We start from the raw sequence: 8,840 nt of genomic DNA on the forward strand, positions 1-8,840 counted from the left end.
AATTTATTTATGCCTAAATGACTATAGAACTGTGCATAGCCTTTGACCCAGGAACATCAACACTAAGTTTGTACCCCAAAAAGATAAAAAAATAGGACTTTTATGTACAAAAATATGTATAGCATCTGTTTTTTTCTGGTGGCAAAGAACTAGAAATTGAGGACACACCCATCAATTAAGAAATGGTTGAACAAATTGTGGTATATGATTGTGAAAATTATCTGGAGCTATAAGAAATAAGAGGCAGAATTTTTTCAGAAAATTTGGAAAGATTTACATGATTTGATGCTAAGTGAAGTGGGCAGAACCATAGGAACATTGTACACAATAACAAGAATATTGAATGATGATCAACTGTGAATGATTTAGCTATTTTTAGCAATATAATGATCTAACACAATCCTGATTGACTCCTAGAGAAAAATTCAATCCATCTCCAGAAAAAGAACTGATAGAATCTAAAGGTGGATAGAGACATACTTTAAATTTTTTTTCTTTGTTTTTATTTGTGTTTTTATTGGGTGATAAGAGTTTTCTATATGACTAATATGGAAATATGTCTTACATGACTGCACATTTATAATCTATATCAAACTGGCTTTTAAATGAAGGAGCAGAAGTGGGAGGATGAAAAAAATTGGAACTGAATAAGTTCATTTACCTTGATAATATACTTTCCAGGGGTGTACGCATTGACATTGGGGTTGATGCACACGTTGCCAGAGCTAGCTCTGTGTTTGGGAGGCTCTGAAGAAAGGTTTGGGAGAGAAGAGATATGAGACTGACAACCAAACTGAAAATCTACAGAGCCATTGTGTTGACCTCATTGTTGTATGCCTGTGATACATGGACAGTTTGCCAGCACCATGCCAGGAAACTTAATTGCTTCCATTTGAACAGTCTTAGGAAGATTCTGAAGATCACCTGGCAGGATAAGGTACCAGACACTGAAGTCCTTGCTCGAGCTGAACTACCGAGAATTCAAATTATGCTTCAGAGAGCACAACTGCTATGGGCTAGCCACATTGTTTTAATGCAAAAATGGATGATTGCCAAAAAAAGCTATTTTATGGAGAACTCACATGGGGCAAGTGATCACATGGTAATCAGAAGAAATGATAGAAGGACACTCTCAAGGTGTCTCTCAAGAATTTGGATTTGACTGTGCAACATGGGAGACACTGGCACAGGACTGCTCAGCATGGCAGGCCCACATCAGAAAGCGTGCTGTGCTCTATGAGCAAAGCAGAATTGAGATAGCACAAAGTAAATGCAGGATGCACAAATTTGGGATATCTACCCCAAATATTCACATGGACTATCTGTGCCCAACCTGTGATAGAGCATTCCAAGCTCATATTGATCTTTTCAGCCACAGTCGGACACACTGAGGCTTCATGGTGATGTCATTTTAGTTCTCTTTGAAAATGAAGAAGCAAAATCAATGTCATCTAGCTAGATGGAGATAAAGTTCTTAAGAATTATATATATCATCTTACCATCTAGGAATGTTAATGGTTTAGCCATATCTAATGCCATGTTTTCTTTTCTTTCTGTTTTCCTTTTTATGCTTCTCTTGAGTCTTATATTTGAAGAACAAATTTTCTGTTCAACTCTGGTCTTTTCATCAGCAAAGTACTAAAGTTCCCAATTTCAGTGAATGTACATATTTTCCCCTGAATGATTATGCTCAGTTTTGCTGAGTAGTTGATTCTTGGTTGCAAGTCAAGCTCATTTTCCTTCTGGAATATCATATTCCAAATCCTCTCATCTTTTAATATAGAATCTGCTAAATCCTCTGGAATCCTGACTGTTGCTCATTGATATTTGAATTGTTTCTTTCTGACTGCTTGTGGTATTTTCTCCTTGATCTGAGAATTCTGGAATTTGGTTACAATTTTCCTTAGAGTTTTCATTTTGGGATGTATTTCAGGAAGTTTTGGTGGATTCTTTTCATGACTATTTTACCCTCTGGTTCTAGGATATCAAGGTAGTGTTCTGTGATACTTTTTTGAAAGATGCTGTCCAGGTTCTTTTTTTAAAATAATGGCTTTTAGGTAGTCCAATAACTCTTGAATTATCTCTCCTCAATCTATTTTCCAACTCAGGTGCTTTTCCATTGAGGTATTTTCTATTTTCTTCTCTTTTCATTTTTTGATTTTATTTGACTGATTTATGATGGTTCATAGAGTCATTAGCTTCCATTTGCTTGATTCCAATTTTTAAGAAATTATTTTCTTCAATTAGGTTTGGCATCTCCTTTTCTATGTAGCCAATCTACTTTTTAAAGAATTGTTTTCTTCAATCTATTTTTGTGCTTCCTTTTTCAAGCTATTGACTCTTTTACCCTAATTTTCTTACATAACTTTAGTTAATTTTCTTAATTTTTCTTTTACCTCTCTTACTTGATTTTAAAAATCCTTTTTGAACTCTTTCAAGAGGACTTTTTGGGCTTGAGACCAATTCATAATCCCCTTTGAGGCTTTGTATGTAGACATTTTGACTTTGTTGTCATTTTCTGAGTTTATGTTTTGATCTTCCCTGTCACCATAGTAGCTTTCTTTGGTCAGGGCTCTTTTTTGGTTTTTGCTCACTTTAAAAGATTGAGTTCTGCTCCTGCAGTACAGGCAACAGTCTCAAATTTCTTGCACTGTGGCCCAGGCCCCTGTTCCCTGGATTAATGTGCAGGGGCATCAGGGGCTGGTGGCTTTCCCACTGCACTAGAGTGGCCCAGCCCAGTCATGCCTGCTTTGCTCTGGCTTCCAGAGCTGGCAATTTGCCTACTGTGTTGTGGCTGGAGGCCTCACAGCTGGCCTGTTGTGCCACTGATCTGCTGATACAGAACCACTGGGCCTTCCTTCTTTATTTGTGCTGTGATGAAAGCCTCCCACTGACTTAACTGATACCACTTGTGCTGGGTGTGAAGTCCTTCCAAGTTATCTTTGTCTTGAAAATTGCTTCACTTCACCTTTTTGTGAGTTCTGCCCCTCCAAAATTCTTTTAAATGCTTGATTTCACATTGTTTCTGAAGGAAACTGGGGAGAACTCAGGCAATTTCCTGGCTTCTTTCCACTGCCTTGGTTCTGCCCTTGAAATTACATTAAAAAATAGAATTTTAAAAATGTCTTAAAAAAGTGAAATATATATAGAGACAGTCACTTGGAGGAGGATACAGCTTCCAGGAGAGCAGAGACATAGACAGCAGGGAAGAGACTTAGCTGCTGTCTCAAAAGAGATCTTTACATGATATATGAGAGTGGAACTGCAGAGAGGAACTAGGGATTCAGCTGAGCAATTCTCAGAAGCAGTTCAATCCATATGATTGAGATGTATAAGGACGCTACCAAAAGAAAGAGTATCAGGCAGTTATAAGTTTGTGCACACTCTTCTCATTGATGAGATCTGTAACTGAGAAAGGGTTGGCCCCAGATTTATGGTGAGGAATGAACTATTTCATTTTTCTAAGCTAATTGTATCTATTGTCTGATGGATAATGGACTAAATGCCATTGGGGGTCTTGAGATATAACGTTAGGAGTAGATAGAGGCAGAATATTCTCCTTGAAACCTGGGGTAGCAATGAACTTCCAGAGACTTAACAATGTCCCAGAGGTAGTGATACAACAATATAAAAATGGCATAATATCCTCTCTCAAGAAGCTTCCATTCTATGGAGTAAGAGTTACAAGTTGTCCATGAACAGCCATAATTAAAAAATATAATATTTGAGGCAAAGGATAGATTTAGCCAAAAGGCTCCAGGAAATCTAAGGAAAGAGGACACTTTTAATGCAATATGGAGAATTTTTGTTCAAAAATTTATTTTTGAACATTCATTTAAATTTATTCATTTAATAAGAGACAACAACCATAAGATTTGAGAACCAGAGAAGAACTTAAAATGAAATTTTTAAGTATAGAGCTACAGAAAAGACTGGGCTGGGAGTTAAGAACCCTGGGTTCAGATAACCACTGACCTGTCATTTGACTTTGGACAATTTTCTTTTCCTTCTTGGATTTCAGACTCCTCCTTTATTAAATTAATTGAAGGGGAGGATGAGATAATCTACCATTAGTACCTCCTTAGTACCTAGGACAATGTTGAGGTCATAGGTGACAGTATATGTCATTGAAAAGAAGACTGGAGGGCAGAGCCAAGATGGTAGAGTAACAGCATGCACTTTCTAGAGTGCTGCCCCCAATCTGAGCCAAATACTTGTAAAAAATGGCTCTAAACAAATTCTAGAGCTGAAGAACCCACAGAATGACAGAATGAAGCAAAGCTTCAGCCCAAGAAAACCGGGAAGATTGCCAGGAAGGTTCTATGGCATCAAGCAGAGGGTAGGGAGCAGTCCAGCATGGGCTTGAAAAGGTAAACAGGAAAGGGAAATCATAAGGGACTTACTAAAGTTGAACTAATTATATTCCTATATGGAAAGATAATATTTCTAACTCGAGCCTTTTCTCAGTATTTGGGTAGTTGGAGGGATTATATACAGACAGAGGACATGAGTTGAGTTGAATATGAAGGAATGAGATCTAAAAAAATAAAATTAAGGGATGAGAGAGGAATATTTTGGGAGGAAAAAGGGAAAAATAGAATGGGGCAAATTATCTCATATAAAAGAGGTAAGTAAAAGCTTTTTCAATGGAAGGGAAGAGAGTGAAAAAGTGAGCTTACTCTCATTACATTTGGTTTAAAGAAGGAATAACATGCATACTCAATTTGCTATGAAAATATATCTTACACTACAGGAAAGTAGGGGAGAAGGGGATAAGTAGGGGTTGAGAGAATGATAGAAAGGAGGGCAAATGGGAGGAGGGCATTATTTTTGAGGAGGGATAGGGTCAAAAGAGAATAGAATAAATGTGGGACAGGATAGGATAGAGGGAAATACAATTAGTCTTTCACAACATGACTTTTAGGGGAGTTTTTGCATAACTACACATGTATAACATATATGGAATTGCTTACCTTCTCAGTGGTGATGAGTGAGGAGGGAGGAAGAGAGAGAAGTTGGGACTCAAAGTTTTAAAAATGAATGTTAAAAATTGTTTTTGCATGCAACTGGGAAATAAGATATACAGCCAATGGGGTATAGAAATCTATCTTGCTCTCCAAGAAAATAGAGATGATGTGGATAAGAGAAGAGAAGGGTGTGATAGAAGGGAGGGCAGATTGGGGGAAGGGGTAATCAGAATGCATGCTGTTTCTGGGTGGGCGGAGTGGAGAGATGGGGAGAAAATTTGGAATTCAAAATCTTGTGGAAATGAATGGTGAAAACTAAAAATAAATAAATTTTAAAAAAGAAATTTTTAGAAAAAGAAAAGAAGACTGGATAAGAGTCAAAGGGCTTCCATTTAAATTCATCTCTATAACTTAAAGCCTGTGTGATGTTGAGATAAGTCACTTGACAGCTTTTTACCTTAGTTTCCTCACCTGTGAAATGAGGGGGGTTGGACTAGATGATTTCCATGTGTACTTCCATTTTTAAATCTATAACTCTATGATCTCAAAGTCCTTCCCACTTATGACATTCCATGTGCTATGGTCCCTTTCAGATTTGACATCTCAAGGTCTACAAACACCATTTGAATGTGCTAATGTATTACAACTAGTTTGCACAGTTAATCGAGGATTGAGCCTGAGAGTCAGGAAGAACCGAGTTGAAATCCAGCCTCAGATGCTTACTAGCTGTGTACCTTAGACAAATCACTTAATTTATGTCTGCCTCAGTTTCCTCAACTATAAAATGGAAATAACAATATCACCTACCTTCCATGATTGTGAAGGTAGAGTGAGGCAATATTTGTAGAATGTTGATTATAGTGCCTAGTATACAGTACGTGCTTAATAAATGCTTTCTTCCTTTCCCTAATTTCCTGTCCATATTTTTCTCTTCTGCACTCTACCAGTTATATGGGGAAACCGAACCTCAGAGGAAGGAGAAAGAAAGGCTTCAGGTCACAAATCAGCCTCATGGAATCAGGCAAAAGTCCACCATCCTCAGTTTTGGCTCAGGGCTTGTGCCACTGTAAGGCAAACCAGGCTCTTTGCTTAATTAAGTTAAAAAAAGAGACAACTCTTCGGTCAGGAAAAGAAGAGTAAAGTCAATGACAGTGTTTCTCTTTGGCTTCTGGGGACCCTAGAACTTTGTTCAGTGCAAGAATTCTGACTCTCTAGTCAGAGGAGTTAAGCTACAACCTCTTATGACCTTAGGCAAATCATTTCGCTTTGATTCAAACAGGCATACAAGAAAGAAGGTTAGAATAAATGGTGTCTTGGTTCTGGAACTTTGAAACACTTTAGTCAGGACAAAACTCTGATGTCGGGTCTTAACAGAGGGAGCCAGTCTGAAGTGGCAGATGCTGTTTTCTCTGGCTTGACAACACCTAGAGTCTATATGAGATTGTCATGGAGGCAGGGGAGAAAAATGAGGGCAGAGAATAAGAACATAGAGAAAGAGCTATTCCTCCCAATAATAGTGACAAAAACAAACAACAAATGAACAAACAAAATTCCACATAGATCCATTCCTATCATTAACTCTTTATTGTCTGCCTGTCCACTGACCCACAGGAACTTTAGAATTTTCAAAACGAAAGCTTTACGTTATATTTCATTTTTATAGCACTTCTGTTCAATATTTCTTCCTGCTCCTTGGAATTAGGATCTCTCCACCCCACCTCCCTTTTCAGCCCCTTTCCAAGAGCTAGCTGTCTTCCCCTTTATCAAATGAGATAATATCTGCAAATGCCTAGCACAATGCGTAGCACCTACTGGGTGCTTAAAAATGCTAGTCTTTCCTTTCCTCTCTCCTATTCATTATAATGTAATCCAGACAGCCAATCCTTGTAATAAACAATAAAAGAGAAAGAGGAAAGGGCAGGTCAGCAAAACTAACCAACACAGTCACCATCTCTGACAGTGCATGTGGCATTCTACACCTATAGATTGCTATTTCTCTGCAAAGATAGGAGTACATGTTCCTCCCTCTTTTCTATGACCTGGCTTGATCATTGATCATAAAACCATTGATTTAATTTCTGTTCTTTTCATTTCCATTGTTGAAGTCATGCTATCTATTATTTTCCTGCTTCTGTTCACTTTATACTACATCAGTTTCTATTAGTCATCTGATGCTTTTTCTGCATTCTTTCTCTTCATGATTACTTATGGGGAGTCAGTAAGCACGTGCCTCTGGATCCTGCTCAACTCAGACTTAATGATTTGGCTCAGGAGAAGAGAGCTGAGTCCAATCACTCATAGTACTAAGGAGGAAATTCTATATTATAGACATCCCTTTATCTCTCTCTCCTGCTTCACTGGAGAACTGGCTCCCAGAGGATAGAAACAAGCTTGTCTCCCTCCTTCTTCCCTCCCTCCCTCTTTCCAGCCCCCTGTTCTACTCCCCCAACCCTAGCCTTGCACATAGGAAGGTTCTACAAATGTTGTCTAGTGATGGCTCATCCAGAGCAGTGTCCAGTTGTCTTCAGATGCTGGTCAGAGCCTGATTGTGTGGGGCTTTAAAAACTAGTGTAATTTCTCTTTTATCCTGGAGGCAATAGCTAAACAGTAGATTGATTAAGTAGGGCAGTTAAGTGGAAGAGTGGATAGAGTTGGGGGCCTGGAGTCATGAATATTTATCTTCCTGAGTTCAAATCTGACCTCACACACTTACTAGCAAACCACCCCAGTACCTTTGCCAAAAGAAATCGCAAATAGGGCACTGAAAAGTCAGATGTGACATAAATGAATGAACAGTAACAATGATTAAGTAGGAGAGTCACATAATCAAATTTTGCTTAAAGAAAATTACTTTAGCAATTGTGTAAGATGTGGTTAGAATGTGGAAAGACGAGACAGAGAAACACCAAGCAGGTGAGAGGTGATAAAAACCTGAGCTAGTCTTGTACTTAAGAGTGGACAGAGAGGACTGTATGGGAGAGACAGGAATATAAAACAGAGAGATTTGGCAATCAATTAGACATAAGAGGTGAGAGAGAGGAGTTGAGGAGGTGACAGGAAGGGCAATTTTTACAGAAATTAGGGATTTTGGAAGAGGTAAGAAAAGGGGTCCCCACAAACAAGATAAGAGAGTTGAATAGCAAGGTAGAGAGTCTTTGGTCCTTGGTTTGTGGCCAAGAAGGCAGGTGACACTCCATAGTTTGATCAAAAATGAAAGGAGAGAAAGGAAAAGTTAGAAAGATAGGGTCTGAACCAAATAGGCTGGGTTTGTGTGCACCTCTGTGCATTTGTGCGGGCCCCTGTATATGTTGGGAGGTGAGAGATTTTGAGTGGAGCAGTGTACCTGTGTCTCTGTGGGATGGAGGTAATATTGTTCTCTGTCTCCTGTCAGGGGAACAGCTGGGGCTGAGAGTACATCAGTGTATGTGATGGGAGGAGGAGTGGGAGAGAGGGTGTTAATATAGAGGGTGTCAAGTTGGGAGCAAGTGGCTCAGAAAGTTGCCCTTGTATAGGGGATTCAGTGGGTCAAGAGTCAGGAGGGTGCAGATTTGATTGGTATTTATAGGATTCTAGGTTTGGGTGGGACTGAGTACCTTGGTGATTATGGAAATGGGGTAGAGAAGCAATGATCTTTTATTAAGGGGCTATGAGTGAGGGGCTCAGAGGTGAACTAGGAGGCTAAGATAGGGCTACAAGGCCTTCACAGTCCAAGAAACCCGAAAGGACTGTTTTGGGAGTGTGTGGGTACGCTTGAGTCTGGTCCTGTTCAATGACTGGAAGAGAGCTGTATCTAGCAACAACCTGGAGGTATTAGGGACAAAATAATGCACTGGATTGCAGAAATTTAGAATTTAATCCTATCTTCTAACCTCC

This window comes from Notamacropus eugenii, chromosome 4 (genome assembly GCF_028372415.1).
Source record: "Notamacropus eugenii isolate mMacEug1 chromosome 4, mMacEug1.pri_v2, whole genome shotgun sequence".
Taxonomy (NCBI): Eukaryota; Metazoa; Chordata; class Mammalia; order Diprotodontia; family Macropodidae; genus Notamacropus; species Notamacropus eugenii.